Genomic DNA, 19,284 nt, shown 5'->3' on the forward strand with positions numbered 1-19,284 from the left:
ATGAAGAACATGAATATGGCTTTTCCTCCATATGAACTGTCAGGTGTTTCTTTAGGACTGAGGATTCAAGAAATGTTTTGCCGCATTGATCACACGCATACAGCTTTTCTCTGGTGTGGACCCTCATATGTATTTTCAGAGTTGATGAACGCGTGAAACTCTTTCCACATAGATCACATGTGTGTGGCTTCTCTCCCGTGTGGATAATCATGTGGTTTATAAGACTTTCCTTGTGTCTGAAGCTCTTCCCGCACTGATCACACACGTGTGGTTTCTCTCCAGTGTGGATCCTCTCGTGTCTGTTCAGATTTCCTGACAGACTGAATCTTTTGTCGCAGTGTGAACATTTGTGTGGTTTTTCTCCAGTGTGAGTTATCTGGTGCTGTTTTAAATGGGATTCTGAAATAAAAGTCTTCCCACACTCAAAGCAGATATATTGTCTTACACCAGTATGTGATTTCTGATGTGATTTAAAACTTCGCCACCGTGTAAAACTCTTTCCACATGAAGAACATGAATGAGGCTTCTCCTTTATATGAACTGTCAGGTGTCTCTTCAGGGCTGATGATCCAAGACATTTTTTTCCACACTGATCACATGCATACGGCTTTTCTCCAGTGTGAACCCTCATGTGTCCTTTAAGGGATGATGACTTAATGAAACTCTTTCCACATTGTTCACATTTGTGTGGTCTTTCTCCCGTGTGGGTCATCATGTGGTTTTTAAGAATTTGTTTGCGTGTGAAGCTCTTGCCGCACTGATCACAAATGTGTGTTTTTTCTCCTGTATGGATGATCATGTGTTCTTTAAGATATGTTGAACGTGTGAAACTCTTTCCACATTGTTCACATTTGTGTGGTCTTTCTCCCGTGTGGGTCAACATGTGGTTTTTAAGACTTTGTTTGTATGCAAAACTCTTTCCACACTGAGTACAGGTGATGGATTTCTCAGCTCTTTTTTCCTTTAAGAATTTGTTTTTAGTTTGCAGGTCACTCAGAGGTTTTTCTTCAGGTTTGACATGATGTTTCTCCTCCACTTCACTCTCCTCGTTCTCTTCTTTAAAGTCTGAAATTAAGTGAAAAGTCAAACATTTTCAGTAAACCAAAATAATTAAAAAACAGGAATATGACCTGAAAGGACATAAAAGTAAGCCCTGATGCAATGGGAGAAAAAAAACTGCTACAAAAAATTTAAATCATTTTAATGCATTTTGTTTTTTATTAATTATGTGTCAATATGTTACACCTGGCTCAAAGATGTAACATTAAGGGAGATAACACAGTGGAATGGATTCGACTTAAAATCAGAATAACAATTCAAATTTAAGTATCAGCAGTATCAGTCAGTATGAAATACAAATGAATGAATTCATTAAAATGAAGTGTTGTCAGTGCTAACATATAAATACTAGTGCTCGAACAATATGGGATTTTAATGGCTGATGCTGATATTGAGAAATCAATCTGGCTGATAGGCCGATATTTGGCCGATATATAGTATGTAATAACAGTAAATGAGAGACATGCAAAAAAAATTGGTGAAACTAACAAACATTTATTATGCATAAATATTTATTAAAATTCTTTATTGCAACCTATCCTTTTCTTTTGCTGAAATTAACACTTAACACTGAAGGTAACACTTAAATGAACAAGGTTTTGTGCTGCCTTTCCTTCATGCTGTTGAAATATCTACACAAATATTTAGAAAACATATATTTATAATATATCATATTTGAATTTAAAATACATACATTTCAGTTATGGTGAAGAAAAGCTTGTGGTTTGTCTCCTGAGGCCACAAGAGGGCGCATAAAGCTAAATATTACTAATGAACATCTATTCAAAGCATAAGAAAACATGACTGGAAAAAATAATTAAGTTGCTTAAAAAACTATAAACAAAACAGGGTCATGTATGCATGCATAGTTAAATACAAAGAGCAGAGAGCCAGTCACACAGAATACATTTTTTTTATTTAAAAACATGAGAGGCACTGGTATGGGGAACAAAAACCCACCATAAAGTCTCAAGATAAGTTTTTAAAAAGTTGAACTTAATTTTACATGGCTTGCTTAACATTTGGCTCTCGTGCGAGACGAGAGTCCAACGATGTCTCTCTAGAAAATGTGCGAAATATGTGTTCTGTGTGAACGGCTTGGTTTCAGTTTTGATGTAAACAAGATCTTCTCCACATTGATATTCTCTTTTTTTCTAGAGGCTTCAACAAAACCCTTATAATGCAATGACACTTAAATCGTCATCGCATCTCGTGCACCACTGATAAAGGTCAAGTATACTTCGGCCGTCCATGCCATGTCTGCATTATAATTTTCTTCATCCGTGTGCAGGCAGTTTTTTGAGACCGCGTGGACGGTGTGCGTATGCGAGGTGAATGATGAAACAGAAGTGGCACTGCGTGTTGAGCTCATCTAACTTTGAACGGTGTGCGAACACGGCTGTTGGCGAGACGGAACACGGAATGTGAAGTATACACTGGGCTTATAAGGCAGCCTGCTTAATGCACACCTACAATTCAAATGTAACCTTTTGGCATTTGAATGTGGATTTATATTTTACATTTCAATTAATTTTGGAAATTAATTTTTTTTGACAGCTCTATTGCAACATTTACACAAATGGTAAAACACCTAAACAAACAAAATGTCAACAAATGCAATGAGGTATATTTTAAATAAGTAAATGCTTTGGTGAAGTTGAAAGCATCCCGGTTTCACAGTCTTTTTTGGTTAACATAAACTAAACTATTTTTACTACAAAATGTAGACAAAAGTGCTAACAGCATTACCGGTCCCTTTATTGTGCAGCCCCAGTTTGACAGTGGCAAGTTATAATGCAGGTAACAAAGTTTCTTTGCATTTTCTCCAGTGAGCCTGCATCTCTTCTCCTCTTCTCATAAATGGCCCCAACCTCACTAAATACTCTCTCACTTGGAACTGTGGAGGGCAGAGAACTGAGATATTTCCTTGCCAATTCCTTGCAATCATTCCAGTGATAGACCACTATTTCTGTCAATAAGTGGCTCCCTAAGGTAAAGGTTCAGCACTTCTGTGTTGTTCACTCCCACTTCTGGAGCAGCTTGAGCTTTGAGAATGTTGGAATAAATCTGTAGCATTGTCTGCCTCAGTGTTTGAACTCTTCCTGTTGTGGGCCCCTTTCCTTGGAGTATTTTCAGTACAGCAATGTTTGGAATAATGCACGAGAAAGATGCTTCATCTTTGCTCGTTTCAAGACTGACTTCTTCAATGGGACCCGGTGTGTCTCTAGCAGACTTGAAGATCTGCAGTTGGCCATGACATTTTCCCATGTTTCCCTGCATAAACACTCAATGCACACTTCTGCTCCAACATTCTCTGCAGCAAGTGCAGAGTGGAGTTCCAGTGTGTTGGCACAGCTTGAATTATAGCATTATTTGGAAGGGCAAGCTCTTCCTGTATGGCCCAGACATTGCTTGCCAGCACAAAGCGTATGACCACAGCAGCTGAAGTCTGGCATTTCTGCCAGTCACATGGCTTTCACAACATTTGCACCACCATCTCTGAGAACAAGCACTTCTCTTTCTCTTGAAATTCGCCACTGGTCGAGCATATCAAGAATTATTTTGGCTAATGTAATCCTCAGTATGAGAGCCGAATATGGCCTTAACACTCAAGATGAGTTGTTTTCTTTCCCAGTTCTTGTCAATAAAATGACAGGTCATCAGAGATTCAGCATCCCCAGACCAACAGTCTGTGATGAAAGCCAAATGAGAGCCAGAATTTTCTGGTGCAATCAAAGTTTTGATCTTATCCGTTACGATTTCATGCACACTGTCAAACATGTCTGTGCAGTAGTACTTTTCGTTTTTCAGAGTTTATCTAGGCTCAGCGACAGCCAACAACCGTTGAAAGCCAACATCTGAAACTACAGTAAAAGGCTTATTTTCTGTGGCAATGATCTTTGTTATCAATGTTTCAATAACTTTTGAACTGGGAACAGAGCGTTGCCATTTTCTTGGACTTTGCTCACTGAGCCGGAGTTAGAAGCAGTATCTGTTTTCTTCTGTGCTTCCTCATTCACAGATGCGTGGTGATATTTAAGGTGATGCCACATGTTTGAGGGGTTTTATTTTTTTTTCCTGTTGCTGCTCCAAATTTTACAGTGTCATTGCAAATTTTGCATTTTGCATTCCCTGGTGCTGGTTCCGTAAAATACCACCACAGGGGATTTGTTTTCTACCCAGCCATCTATCAGAATGAAAAACAAAAAGCATTGTAAGAATAATACAAGCCTGAAAGTGTATAATTACATGCTTGGATATAAGCTTATAGCAGCATTAAATAATACAGGAGCATATGAAAAGGTATAATACAATACAACAATCATGGGCAATCAAATATTGTGGATATTCCCGAATAAACAAATAAAGGAATTCAAACATATTACTATTTACTTACCAAATAGTTCTCATGCTGACCCAGCTTTTATCCTGGAGTACAATGGTTTTTGAGTCCACCGGAAAACAGCGTCTTGTTTAGAAGTACACGAAACGACTCGCATATCTAAAGAAGAGCCAGTCGCTGGATTTTTGAGTGGTTGTGAGGTTTTTTCAATTTGTTTAGATCACATCTGTGTCTCCCACTGAAGCTACCGCTGGATTGCGGACCTGATGTCTCACGGTACTCTGAATAAGACTTTGGGTTGACTTAGGGGGTGTGCCCGAAGTGTTAATCCTTATAAGTGAAAACAAATAACGATTCCTAACATTGTGTCTACATCGGAGGCGAATAGTGCAACAAAATACTATAGAACCACTGATCTATAATAGAGATTCATTACATATAGATCAGTGTAGAGGTCGACCAATAGTGTTTTTTCCGATAGCTTGGATGAACCACACTGGTTGATAGCGATTAATCAACTGATAGTTTGTACAATGGATACTAAATGAAAAATAAAACAGGGCTTTACTGTTTTTAAAAAAGCAGTAGTAATACTGAACCTTACATTGTAAATGAATAAACATTAATATGAATTATTATATTGATCACTAAAGTTATTTCATAGTTTACTAATGTTAAAAAAAAAATTAACTTTAAAATTAATTAGTAAATATTGAAATGAACAGACTAGGGACAATACGGATGGACTCTAACTGTTATGTATTACAATTTAATTTTAATAAATATCTATTTTAGAATATCGCGTGATTATCTAAAACGTTATTAACCCGTATTTCTTCTCAATCCATTTTTACACAAACAGTACAGTGTTGACTTTATTCAACAACCCTGTTTCCAGAGTTACTGTAAGAAAAGCAATCTCTATAACTATGAATAACTCCTGTAGTTTATTACAAATATAACTTTATCAGTAACTATAATTAAACTTTTGCATAATGTATGCTTACCACCCTGTCAGCAATTCTAGAAAGTTAATTTACTTTATATATTTTGTGTTTACTGTTTATTGCTTAAAATAATAACAACAAAACACAAAACATTGTAAACTATATAGAGAAATGTAAAACATTTTAGTAACAGTTTCACAAAAATACAAATACAGTACAATATAAATAAGAGCTAAAACTACATTCAGATTGATATGACAAAATTATTGTTTCTCAAACCTCACTTATTGACCATTTGCTGAAAACCAAAATATGAAGTCAAATTTGTACCCATTTCAAACAAGTTTCAATATTTAACTAAATCTGATTAACTGCTTGAAGCATTATAACATTAATGTTCTTCAGCATCATAAATGAATGAAGAATAAACACCAACCTCTCCGTTCTTCAATGTGTCTGATTCTATAGGGTTCTGGATCACTCATGTTCTCACTTTCTTCTTTAATAAACTCAGTCTTTATATATTCCATTTCTTCCTGATGGTCTGATGCTCGCTGCACTTGTAAACTGATGGGAAAATAGCAGTATCTGTTGTTGAAATCACTGACCATGTGATTGTTGTGGGAGGAGTTTCACTGATCATGAATTCCTGTGTGGACGCAGCAGATCTGCCAAAATCAACAATCAATCAGTTACTGAGTTTGTGTGTTTTTAATTAAACATTTATGCATTTACACAAGTGAAACTGATGCCCTCCAACTTCTATCTTTGAAGAAACCATAGTCTCTAAGTGTTGTCCGTCTGTAAATAATTATAAAACTATAGTAAATGTAACAGCATTGACACAAAGAATCAATTAAAATACTCATTCAGTAACAAGCGCTCATAATTCATATATTCTGTGCACTTTTGTGACAGAAAATCTTCAGCACAGAAATCTTCATTATTTCAATATAAAAATATGTTTGAACAACTGAGTACAATTGATTTCTACTTAACTGTAATTGAGATATTTGTAAATTAGATCAAGTAATACTGGGACAATATGACAATCTCAAATTGCAGAATATAGTTTAGTACATGCAGTTGAGAGACGTTCTTGTCTGCTGCGTATATGCATTTTGCAATTTTAATCGCCTTTTTGGTGATTTCATGACTTAGCTGACGACAGAACAAGGTATGTAGCCTATGCTCAGTTTCTTGTGCGGGTTATTTATGATGAAGTGATATAGAGCGTGCGTCACATATCTGCTTACTGTTGAAGTGTGTGTGCTGAGCACAGTGAAACGGCTGATGGGACAGGGAAGTGTATTTTACTGACAAATAGTCTAACCAGATCTCATCAGACCGCATGCGGTTCTCAGATGTTCAACTGAAGCTCACTTTGGCTGCTCTATAGTTCGTCTGATTCGCGCCGGAGGTTGAGGCGAAGTTCAAGTGCGTGTCTGCAGTTTGATGTGGTCATAGCCAAAAGAGATATGGCGGTTCTGCACCTAAATAAATGCATTACTTGTCAAGAAAAAAATGGACAAAAACTGCAGTTCTGAGTGGGGTGACCAAAAGCCATTTTTGGCCTTATTGCAACTCTCTCTTCTGGACTTCCACAAACTGCTTTACACTGCAATCATTGTATTTATGTGATAATATGAAGTCTATTAAAGCCGTTAAGGCCAGAGACACTGAAGATGTATGCACAGAGTAATACTGTAGCAGGCAGATCACTCGCTGTTCATGATGCACAAACTATTGGAAGAAAATACTCATAAATATTGATTTGGGGATTTATATGAATGAGTTTATGAGGGGATCTCACTGTCTTCTGAAAAGTTGACGTAGTATAATTTCACAAAGCTTGTCAAACATTGTTTTTGCTTCAAATTGGGTTATTATTATCCAATCAAATTATGTGTATGATTATTATTGTACAACTAAATGATATCAAATTATATAAATATGTATATGAATTATATAACTAAAATTACAACTAATTACAGATTTATGTTAAATAAAGATGTCAGCCAGGCAATTTTTTTTTCTTTTTTGGAAACAAATCATAAAAATAAAAAAAAAAAAATTCTACTGTTTCTAATATTCTGTATGTTGCTCAAAAACAAAATATATGATTTTGTTTTACCCAGTCATTTAAAAATAATAAATTTCAGAGATTTAACAACAAAACTGTGAAAGCGTAGTATTTTTGCTTAAGATTATCATACCGTCAAAATCTCATACCATGCCTTATATACATGTATATTCTTCTGCTATGAGTGTAGTATTAAAAATAATGAAGGGGATATCTTCCTGTTATTTGGGAGAGTTTATAAGACATTTGATAACACTCATCTTTATTATTTTTAATAACTATATTCGTAGCAATAAAGCAATTCAATTATAACTTATCGTTTTAAACGTGAAGAAACTGATCAAATCTTCTTTACACACTAAGAGTACCACAAAACAACATTTATAGTTTTAAAGGTTCATTATAAAGTATTCAGCTGTACCTGTAATTAATTTTAACCACATATAGTGACTACTTTAACACATTTGATCACCCAAAGAAAAACGTGAGAGAAATACGTTTATAAATAAAATTGCAGCAGCAACACTTGACATCGGTTCGCGTTCACGAGACGCTAATAACAACATTAGCATCTCAAACATCGACACAAATAAACACACAAACGCGCTCAGGTCTTCGCGAATTGAACAGGGTTTCCTCACATGCTTGTTGCCTGCTGTTCTGAGTGTTTGAGTCAGCACTCACGGTTGTGTAAACATGAGAGAGACCGTGAACTCCTGAGAAGCCTCGACGCTGCTGACTGCGCGGGAAGGCACGACCAGTGACGTCCTCACGGCGAGGCGAGAGCTTCTTCTTCTCGCGATTTTTGGCGGTTTGACAAAACAGTTGAAAAAAGTGCATTTCCACCACCTACTGATCTGGAGCAAAGAGTATAAAAGCCCTTCTATAGGGCTTCTATACTCTTTGTCTGGAGTGTGGAGCTCTCAAGCGTTTAAATGCTATATAAAATACTGTACAATATAACAAATGGGTAATGCGAATTGGGGCAGAAAACAGTTGTTTAAAATTATATCCATTATTTATATACTTGAACAATTCTTCAACAATGTTTCTGATTGATATCACTAATCTATTAGGCTGTATCTCTTCAATCCACTAGAGTTAGACATAAGGTTAATACAGCGGTGCAAGTATTATGTCACTTTGTAGGCAAAAACACGGAAGGAGTTAGTATTTTAGCACTTCCGGCTCCGTCGTCCTAGAGTCAATGGGTTTTTTGAATGGGAGTTTGGTTAAATCCCCTAAATCCCCTAAAATAAGGTCAGTGGTTCACAAAAGCTCAAGATACTTTCAAACTTTATTCTATGACATAAAACACACTAGTTACATCCCATTCCTGATTTTTAAAACTGTTACGTTTCTTTAAAAAGATTGCTAAATAGGACTACAGGCGCTGTCGGAGACATTAAATGTCATTTTAAAGTATCTTGAGCTTGTATGAACCACTGTCTTATTTTAGGGGATTTAACCAAACTCCTATTAAAAAAAAAAAAAAAATGATTCTGAGATGAAGGAACCGGAAGTGGTAAAATGTTAATAGTTTTGCTCTAGTTTTGTAATTATTCCAGTTTATATGAAAAGGGTCATGTAGCGTGGATTAACTAATGCACTAATGACAGGAACAGAACCAAACATGGACAAACAGGACCTAAACCAGAAAACAAGACAGAAACTAAATGAAACACAACAAAATAGGTTGTATCTGTGATACCACACCCCCCTCCTGGAAGGCCCGACCTTGTGATGAAGAAGGACTAATGGTGGAGGGCGGGGGTTTAGGAGGAGGGCGAAGGCTTGAGAAGGGCAGGCAGGGAGGCACAGAGACCACCAGGGTGACTCTGACAGAGGAAGGAGCCAGGACAGAGACAAGAGGGAGCTGGAGCAGGAGAAGCCAGGCGGTACCCAGACCACAGCCCTGATAATGGGATTTCATGATTTCCGAACTTTTACACCTTTTTCCAGAATGAAGCAATAAGACTATACATTTTATTACATTCAATCAAATAAAAAAATTTCAATTAATAAGAAAAAACAAAACCTTTTTTTTCTTTCATAAGCCCACTTCGAAAACAGAATAATGTTTTACTGGTTAAATCTGTCTACCAAATAGCTTGTCATAAGACATTTCAGATTTATATTAGCATAGATAAAGTAGAAAATGAGTATGATGAATGTGTTTATGTTTTGTTTTGGCAGCTTTAGTGCAGCATAGGTGCTGCTGATTTGGCTCGACCAAATTTTTCTATGGGGCTTTGAAAAATCCACCTCAGAGTACTGAAAGAGAAATGAGGACAACAAAAGTAGCATTTCAGAAACAGTTGTCTCCAAAGCAAAACAAATGGTATAGAAGATACTGTGTTTCCCATATTTACCTGTAACTGCTGTGGATCCTGATGCTGCTCTGCAACTTGTGTCGGTTGTAGAGATCAGTGTTGAGTTGTAGTGATCGATCTATAGACCTTCTGTTCCCAAATACAAAAGAAAATTAAATTGAATAGTCCTGTAGAAGGAAATGTGATTTAGTCAGTTTCACTAAACGTTGAATAATGCTTCCTTATAGTGATGTAATGATATATAAATGTTTATATTGTAAGGACGATTTGGCCATTTGTTTCATTTAAAATATTTTCACCCATGCTTCCTTCTACTCAATCTGCTCGAAATGATTAAATGCAAGTGAACTAACACTCATGTCTAGTCTCACTGGAAATGTCTCAGAGCAACTGGTACAATGGTCTCAATCTTACAAAAGTAGACTAAAAGATCATACAGATCCTAAGAGTTAAGAGATATGTTGATTACTGAGATGGGTGTCCCCTTTCCCAGGGTCCTCCATGTAAATTACACTGTTAGACTTTGCCGCAATTTTACAGTAACTTACCGCAAAAAAGCCCAGTAAAATACCATTTATATTATTCACGGTAAACTACTGTAATATGCACTGCATTGTGGGTATTTTGTATGAATTTTACAGTAACTTACTGTATATGGTAATTTACAGTACTTTACTGTTTACGCAAAAGCAGTAGTGCTACTGTAAATGAAGAAGACAGATTTCTATACATACAATTAAATTGTAATCACTGCCTTTGTCATTGTGTCCACAACTTGTATTTTAGGCCTATTAAAATGTCATATGATAATGTTTTATAGTTTTTTCTGTCTTGTTCTGCAGATGAAAATCATAAAGTCATTCTCATTTCACACACTGGATGTTAATTTTAATAGTAGCATTTTCTCCAATAAAAAACAACAACAATAATAATAATAATAATAATAATAATAATAATAATAATAAATGGAGAAGAAACAATAGGGTCCTCTCACCATTGGTGCTCGGGCCCTAATAATAATAGTAATCGACAACTGGTTCCCATAGAGGCAAATTAGGCATTTTTTGTTTTATTTTTATGCCAGGTAAAAGAGCACAGGTGTGGTGATATTTAAATAGCAAATAATAATAATAATAATAATAATTATAATAACTTTGCTTAAACCTCACAAATTTTAAATTGTTGCTCACGTGCAAAGCCCACGCAATGACCTGGCAGAATGTAAACTGATGTTTGCGTGACGTGTCGAGTGCGCGCAAAATTGACGTCTCTCAGAGTGGATCACTACCTAGACGCCAGCTGCGAGATTTTCTGAGGTAAGTACCTTTTACTTAACAAATTTATTTTATAAGTTACTTTAACAACGTAAACCATTACCAATATCAATTAAATATAGCTAAATTTATGAAGAAAGTAAATAATACAATCTAATAGGCTATTATTAACAGGACAGTCTGAAGGAACTTTTAGTTTTCCTCAAAAACTGCAGCTTTCATATCCCATTATGTCATACAGTTAACTGACTGCCTTTTCCAGTTGGACCCAATGTAGTATTTACACAAACAATGGTTTTCCGTATTTTTTTACGACCAGTTATGGTATATTTTACTCGTCATTTAAATGAATGCCGTTAAATGTGTGTGACGTTAGGCTATTTAAAGTAACGTTGGCGCGAATTCTCAAACGCACTCTCTCGCAGTCTCTCTCCCCCAGTCCACCGCAAGCAAGAGCACACACTCAATTGATACTGAAATAATGTATTGGCGCAATAGATTTGGCAAACGCTCCAGTGTATTAGTGCTTATTTGTGTTCACTCTCTGGAGAATGGCAAATTAATCTTACAACGCGTTTTGCTGCGGTGAGCATCAATGTAGCCATTCACAGACATAACGTTAACGTTAGTGTCTGGTCTCTTGAACGCAATGACCTAAAGGTGTTCAAGTTAGTCAGAATCTACTCACTGCTCATAACGCCATTTTAATTCAGTTCCGAATTATGCAGGCTCGCGAATCATCTCATCAACAAAGTCTAGACAAGATGTAAGATTTTTTTTTTGACCGACAGCCAATTGAATGCTGCAAACTGTCTGGTTCACCGTGCGATTCACTCTGCACGTGACAGAAATATGACGTTAAAATAGTAACGCTTTTAAAGCAATGTAAAGGCAGACCAATAGATTAACTGAAACATATTAATTGCAAAATATTTTAGATATTCTATGCTAATTATTGGTAAAACTGATTTTCTTATCCCTTTTTTCAGTGTTGATTGTCATCTGATTGTGTAAGTGATCCCAGATCTGTGATTTAACATGTTCATATAGTCATTAGCCAATAATCATTGACGAAAAATAATGTTTCTTCTTTTTCTCTTTTCCCTGTGTCAACAGGAGCTAACTACAGCACAAAGGCTCTTTTAAGAGCCACAAGCACTGAGGATCTTTGGCTTTGTAAGTATATGTTTTAACTATCAGATGCATTACGTGATTAACATATTGTAATGCATAACTTGCAGGGCTTTACACTTACATTTCCTTTTAGGAGCACTTAGGTCATTTTTTTTTTTTTTTTTATCTAACCTTAATAAAAATTAAATAAAAAATAAAGTAAAACCCTGCCCTCTATTTAATATTGCGTTTCACATGGAAATACTTCACAACACTAGAGAAAAGTTGTTTGCAACTTTCTGTTCACTGGGACTTTAATGAGGCTCTGAAGGGGCAAGAATGCATTTAAATTTATGATAACAATATATTATGAGTTTAATGTTTTAAATGGAAGGTTTTGAATATAGAAATATTAAATGGTTTAAATAACTGAAAAAATACTTTAAAAATTAAACTAAAGCTGCCAGTAGGGGACGGCAAGTCATTGTCTTTGTCACTGAATGATTCATTCAGTCAGTTCGTTCAAATGGCAGATTTATTCAGGAACAAAGCAAGCAACTTTTTGAATGGGTCATTGACTCACTAAATTTGTTTGAAAAGGCAGATTCATTCATAAACGAAACACCGCTGTGTAGTAGTGGGAAGTTTGGATCATTTTACTGACTCGGATATTTGAGTCTCGTTCAGCAAAATTAAACAATCTTTTTCGAGTCATTTCGTTCATTTCGGAATAATATAAATAAAATGGTATGTTAAATATCCCAACACATCTAGAACTTATGAAAATGTTGATTACATTAGTAAAAAGAATACAAAATAAACTATAGGTTAATGCAGCCAAAGCCAAATAATAAGAAACCAAAATGTTTTATTAATGATTAGTTGTTAGGTCTTAAGTTCAGGCTATTGCAGTCTGACTCTGTTAGTTCACCTCACCTCCTGATCCGAAGCGTTCTTTCCTTTGCAACTTCATATTTATCACGTTTGTTCTAATTTGTTTAGTTGTCTGCTCGTCAGTGTCTGACTCTGATCTGTCTGCTGGCCTGTGCCATGTGTGAAACAGAAACGATTAGTTAATCTTTTCGAGTCTCGGGTTCAGGTCTGGGTCTTTCGTTCTTCCTCAGTCCCATAGAGGATATGCTGTCAATACCGGAAAGAGAAATGATTAGTTCATCTCTCGAGTCTTCGGGTCCGAGTCTTTCGTTCTTCAAGCCAGAAACCCATAGCACTATGCAGAAACAGAAATGATTAGTAAAAAAATGTTCGAGTCTTCGGGTTTGAGTCCTTCGTTCTTTTGTCACATGACCGCTGGTATCTCACATCACAACATTAGATTCGTATTATTGACTGCGTCTGACTGTATATTGTTTTATATTTATATTATAAATAATATAATATATAATATATTATTTAATTAAAATACAAAATATTGGCAATAAACATTATCTGAAAAATAAAAGTTCCATCTATATATCATTCAATATCTGAGAATCTTTTTTTTTTTCTTTCAGCCAACCTCAACCAAGATGTCGGTTGAGCAGGAGATGACTGCCTACCACACTACAGGTGATCATGCTAGGTATGAGAAATAATTGTTGAGAATTCTATTACAAGAAACAATTTAGCTGAAGATGCCTTTGTTTTAGGGAGTAGTCTGCTGTCTGCAACCTACTGGATGGTCAGAATTGAGGGGAAGGTCTTCTATGAAGCTAACCAACTTCATAACTTTGCCAGTGCTTTCGCTGTCTTTTTCGGCTCCTTTTATCTGTTCAATCTGGAGTATCAGGAGCCAGCATCCACTACGCTGGAGACGGTACAGAGGTGAGTAATTCACCACAAAAAACTTATGTTACTCATGGATTAGTTAACCCAAAATTAAAATTAATGTATTCACACCCCATGTCATTCCAAACCTGTATGACTTTCTTTTGTGTAATACAAAAAGAAGATAATTTGAAGAATGTTGATCGTATATATATAGTATTTTCCGGACTATAAGTCACACTTTTTTTCATAGTTTGGGTAGTCCTGCGACTTATAGTCAGGTGCGACTTATTTATCAAAATTAATTTGACATGAACCGAGAGAGATGAACCAAGAGAAAACATTACCGTATCCAGCCGCGAGAGGGCGCTCTAAATAAATGCGACCTATAGTCCAGTGCGACTTATATATGTTTTTTTTCCACGTCATGATGTATTTTTGGACTGATGCGACTTATATCTTATATCTTATATCTGGTGCTGGTGCTACAATCTGTAGAACTTGCTGTGTGAGTGTGTTACTCCAAGGATGTAATTGTTTTGTTTTGTTTTGTTTATTTATTTATTTTCCCCTTTCTCCCTGTTTCTCTCTCTACATCCCATTTGCAGAAAGGAATTGATGCCACCTGACACCAGTGATCTGCTGTGATTTGTGGAGTGGAAGTTTGGAATTGTTTCTGAAGTGTATTTTTATTGTGATTTTTTTTTTTTGTTTGTTTTGTTTTGTAACTTAGTTTTGTTTTAATTAGATTATTTGTTTAAAATAAAATATTTTGTTTGACAAGAAAGCACAATAAAGAACATGTTGATGTACATGGACTCAAGTCACTTTTTTGGGAATTTGTTAAATTCAATAGCATTGATGTAAAATATAAATATTAAAATATTTTTAATAAATTACAATATAATGACTAATATACTGTAAAATAAAATTGCAGTAAGGGAATCATACTGTAAAATTAAATCACGGTAAGGGCATCTTACTGTAAAATGTAATCACGGTAAGGGCATCTTACTGTAAAATGAAATTGCGGTAAGGGCATCTTACCGTAAAACACATTTACAGGTAAGCTACTGTAAAGGGGAACTTACAGTAACTTACTGGCAATAGTGCTGCCAGTAAGTTACCGCAAAAATACGATAAAAAGTCTAACAGTGTACCTTCTGTTCCCACTTAACCACCCAGGTCTGAGACCTGAGTTAATTCAAATTTCAATTGTTAATTCCTGTCTTCATTTCTGGGGATGTTTGTCTTGGTATGAGATACTTAAGGAAATGTTGCAAGAGATCAGGGCCCTCTGTAGCCAGAATGAGCCCATGGTATGAGGTGTGTTAACACACCAGGGTTAGTATACTAAATCTCAGGTTAGATGAAGCATGGTGCAGCACATCAGGTGAGATTACAGATTTCTAACTAACTGCCTGACTTTAGTTAAGTTGTCATGCAATTACATATGGGGGAAACAGAACCACTATTTAAAGAATAAGTATGAGGCTTTCTATTAAATAGTTAGTCATAACCTCTGATTAATGATCAGATTGGAGAGATTGTGATCGTGAGGTACATGTGTACACCGGCCGGCATGATACACCCTAAGCAACATAGATTCCTAATGAATAAGTAAATATAAAAGTAAAGAGTTAACTAGAATAATTAAATGTCAGAATAATACAAATAATAATTAGAGACAAACAATCAACCAATTTGCCAATTTCAACCTAAATTCGAGGTCATACTAAAATGGAGTCTGATTAAATCATTAAATGGAGTCAGATTAGAATTCAACTTAAATTGAATAACTTTGCACGCTGAAAAGACTGAACACACAAGAAATCTTCAGCCAGCTCCAGATACCTTCCTTGGACTGAGTGCACAGACCTTACAATATCAATTTCACATAAATGTTAAAAGAACAACGATGGCCAAAATTCTGGATTGACAAATTTAACTTTCACTTGTATATTTATATTTGTACAGATGTTTAAAAATAAATCACTGATCAACACAATAATCAGAAGCCCGTTCATCAGAACCGATATGACGATTATAATATGCCATTGTGTTCGATTCTGATCAATAAACTCAGAAACTGTGTGATTGTGTGCATGATTCTGTAATGAAAGTTTCCACAGTCTGTTAAAGTACCAACTTTGTGCAATGTCTGTGATTATGTAAAAGAGAGTACATACAGTACTTAATGTTTTTCATAAGTATCTAAAAAAATACTAAATGTTATCATCAGTATGTCTTGATCACTGAAGAAGTAAATTAACTCACCAGTGAAGTATATTCTGCTGCTATCGCTGAGTTCATATAATAATAAAGTCCTAATTCATCAGCAGTCACATTATTAATAACCAGACCATGTTTAAACTGTGGTGTTGAGGTTGAGAATGATTGTTGATGACTGTTGGAGGATCTGCTGCTTTCAGTAAAATACAATAAACCTCATTTTCATCATAATAACAGTTCATGATCACATTTGATCCCAGATCAGTTAACAGATCTGTCATGTTTGCTCTCACCACCCTTTTTTCAACATCTAATGCTCAAAACCAAGTTTGTTCAAGCATGTTTTTATTGCTTTTTTTTTTAAGTCATATTAAATTTCAATAACCAAAATTAGCATTTTTATCCCTTACCCTCACCCAATAAACAGCATCACGACAAGTATCTGATTCAGGAGAAAATGACTCCAATTTTATTTCGTTATTTGAAAACAAACAGCATATCATCTTTAGTCCCATTTACAAGCAATGATTGTTATGATTATAAAGCATTGGTAAATAAAGCAGATTTTGGCCTGATGTTGCGTCAAGCTAGTATGGTCTCAGCAGCATCCTGCATCCTGTCCTGCTAAAGCTGGGTCATATGTGGCAGTGAAAGTACGAGGGCTGGCTGTTCAGACATGTGTGTCTCAGATCAGTCCTGTGATCATGGGCCACATCTGAAATTGATACATTTCTTCTTAGAAAGATATATTTGAGCAAATGTGCTGAGAATAATTGCTATTTAATTGCAAGACATTTCTAAATTGTTATGAGGTCATTTTTACTGAAGCACACAAAACAACTCATTTGTCTACAGTCCTCAGTTTTCACCTTCCCTACCTCCTTCCTGACACCAATGCCCATCCAGTCGTCGGTTCACCAGTTTAAACTGAGTCCAATAACTGCGCTGCCTTAAAATGGCTGCCTGACTCACCACAGTCTCAGCGTACTTGAAAAATAATGGACGGGTGTATTGAAAAAAGCAATGGACTATCACAGGGAATAAAAATGCGTATGTTTTCATATTTTTTGAATACTAAATTATATATTGAATTATAATTTATTCTTTTTATAAATTACATGAAATCCTAAAGACCATTTCATAAAGATATTTCCCCCCCATTTTAAATTATTATTATCCAAAGAAAGTTTAGATTTTTGTGAATTTTTTAAATAAAAGATCAAAAGGATTAACAATGCAGATCAATTTTCACAGCCTTCTTTGATCATATTTACCAAGGGTGCCCTTATTTTGGGGCATGACTCTATATATAAAAACATTCATTTAGATGTTTATACAAAATTGTCAGGGTTTTGGGTAGAGGGATGAGGCGAGGACTCAAGGATGCAGAGAGAAGGGCTCTTTAATAGCAATAAAAAACAAACAAACAAACAAAAACTACCCCGTGGGGGAAAACAGACTAACTTGACTGGGCAAGGCTGGGCTGGGCAAGGCAAGGCAAGGCAAGGCTGGGCAAGGCAAGGCAGGGCAAGGCAGGGCAAGGCAGGGCAAGGCAGGGCAAGGCAGGGCAAGGCAGGGCAAGGCAGGGCAAGGCAGGGCAAGGCAGGGCAAGGCAGGGCAAGGCAGGGCAGGGCAAGGCAGGGCATACACAGACAAAGATTCGACGACGAACTCGCAACCAGACTGCAAACACAAGGGCAATAAATAGGGAGCTAATGAGGAGGTTAACGAGGGAACACGTGTGGGGAAAATTATATCAATAATCAGGTAACAAGATGGGAGGGGTCAAGACAATTGACGAGAGCACATGGCACATAGGAACGAAGACAAAAGCCATGTGCTCACACAAAACCAAAAACACAAGCACATGGCCAGCAAACCAATCGCAAGCCATGTGCTCGAATCGGACACAAACACGCAGCTAATGAGCAAGCTCATAACCCGCGTGTTCACACAAGACAGCACGCAGCCAGTAAAAACTAAGCTGCGTGCGACAGCACAAGACAAAATATAACAAGCACACAGCCGATAACTCGAGCTGTGTGCAACAATGCCACAATAAAACAGAACATGGAGCGCGAGTGCTCGGTCCCCGACACGAAACCGAAACTCAGCAAGACATGAGTGCCGGGATCCGAACACCACGCTCCAACATGAAACAGGACACGCAGACAAGAGCGCACAGCTCGAGCGGTCTTGAAGCCGCGCGCTCACATGAAAACAATAACATGAGGAGAGTATCAGGGCTCTGTCACAAAACCATGAATACCACTAGCCTGAAGTGACAGAACCCTGACACAAAATATTCAAATATATGTATGAAAAAAATATATGTATGAATTCTGTGTATATAAAAGACACAATGACAGCAGGAATGTATGAGACATCATTCAGAGAAATGTTTCTCTTGATCCATCACACCTTTTCACACAGGATTAAAGGTCACTGAAAGGAAGTTTCACTCTCATACACAAATCAACGATTAAATTCACCCATGATTTAATTTGTTTCTCTTTTGATCAAAATATAACAATAATTGCTTCTCTTTTGTAATGTAAAAAAACAAGAATTACATTGTCACATTTCAAAGCCAGAACCAAGAGTTATATTGCAAGAAGATTCCAAAGATAATATGCTCACAATGTGAATCTTCAGTTTGGAAATCACAGGAGGATTAATTAACATATGAAAAAAATTTTTTTAGACATAAACCTCTGTAATTTTATTGCAGGGTAGCATTTATATTCAATTTATTAATTATGTTATTAATATTATTATTATTATATAACTTTAAAGAATTGAATAAAATATTTTTCTTAAGCTGTTTATTGCAATAGATTTTTTTTGTACAGCATCTCAGCTTTAGAAAGCAACGTTCTACCCTTAAAAAAATTTAATATTAATATTTTATATATAAGCTCGATACCTGAGAAATTGTAAATTTTCTATTTAAAATAAATTTTCTGAATCATTTTTATAAAAAAAAAAAAAAAAACATTTTTTTCTTCTGAAATCAAATGTAATTAAAAACTATGCAACTGGTCCTTTTTAAAACACTAAAAGGCTTAAATTCTGCAATTGTTCTTAAGAAATACTGGGTTTGAGAGCAGCATAAAGAGACCTATCTTTCACAACA

The 19,284-nt window shown here is 35.9% G+C and overlaps 1 pseudogene; it reads right to left on the reverse strand.

Moving 5' to 3' along the window:
- Window positions 1-118: 118 nt before the first annotated feature.
- On the reverse strand, window positions 119-8,195 carry LOC113039880 (gastrula zinc finger protein XlCGF7.1-like; annotated as a pseudogene).
- Window positions 8,196-19,284: the final 11,089 nt, after the last annotated feature.

The sequence above is a fragment of the Carassius auratus genome, chromosome 22, assembly GCF_003368295.1.
Source record: "Carassius auratus strain Wakin chromosome 22, ASM336829v1, whole genome shotgun sequence".
Classification (NCBI taxonomy): domain Eukaryota; kingdom Metazoa; phylum Chordata; class Actinopteri; order Cypriniformes; family Cyprinidae; genus Carassius; species Carassius auratus.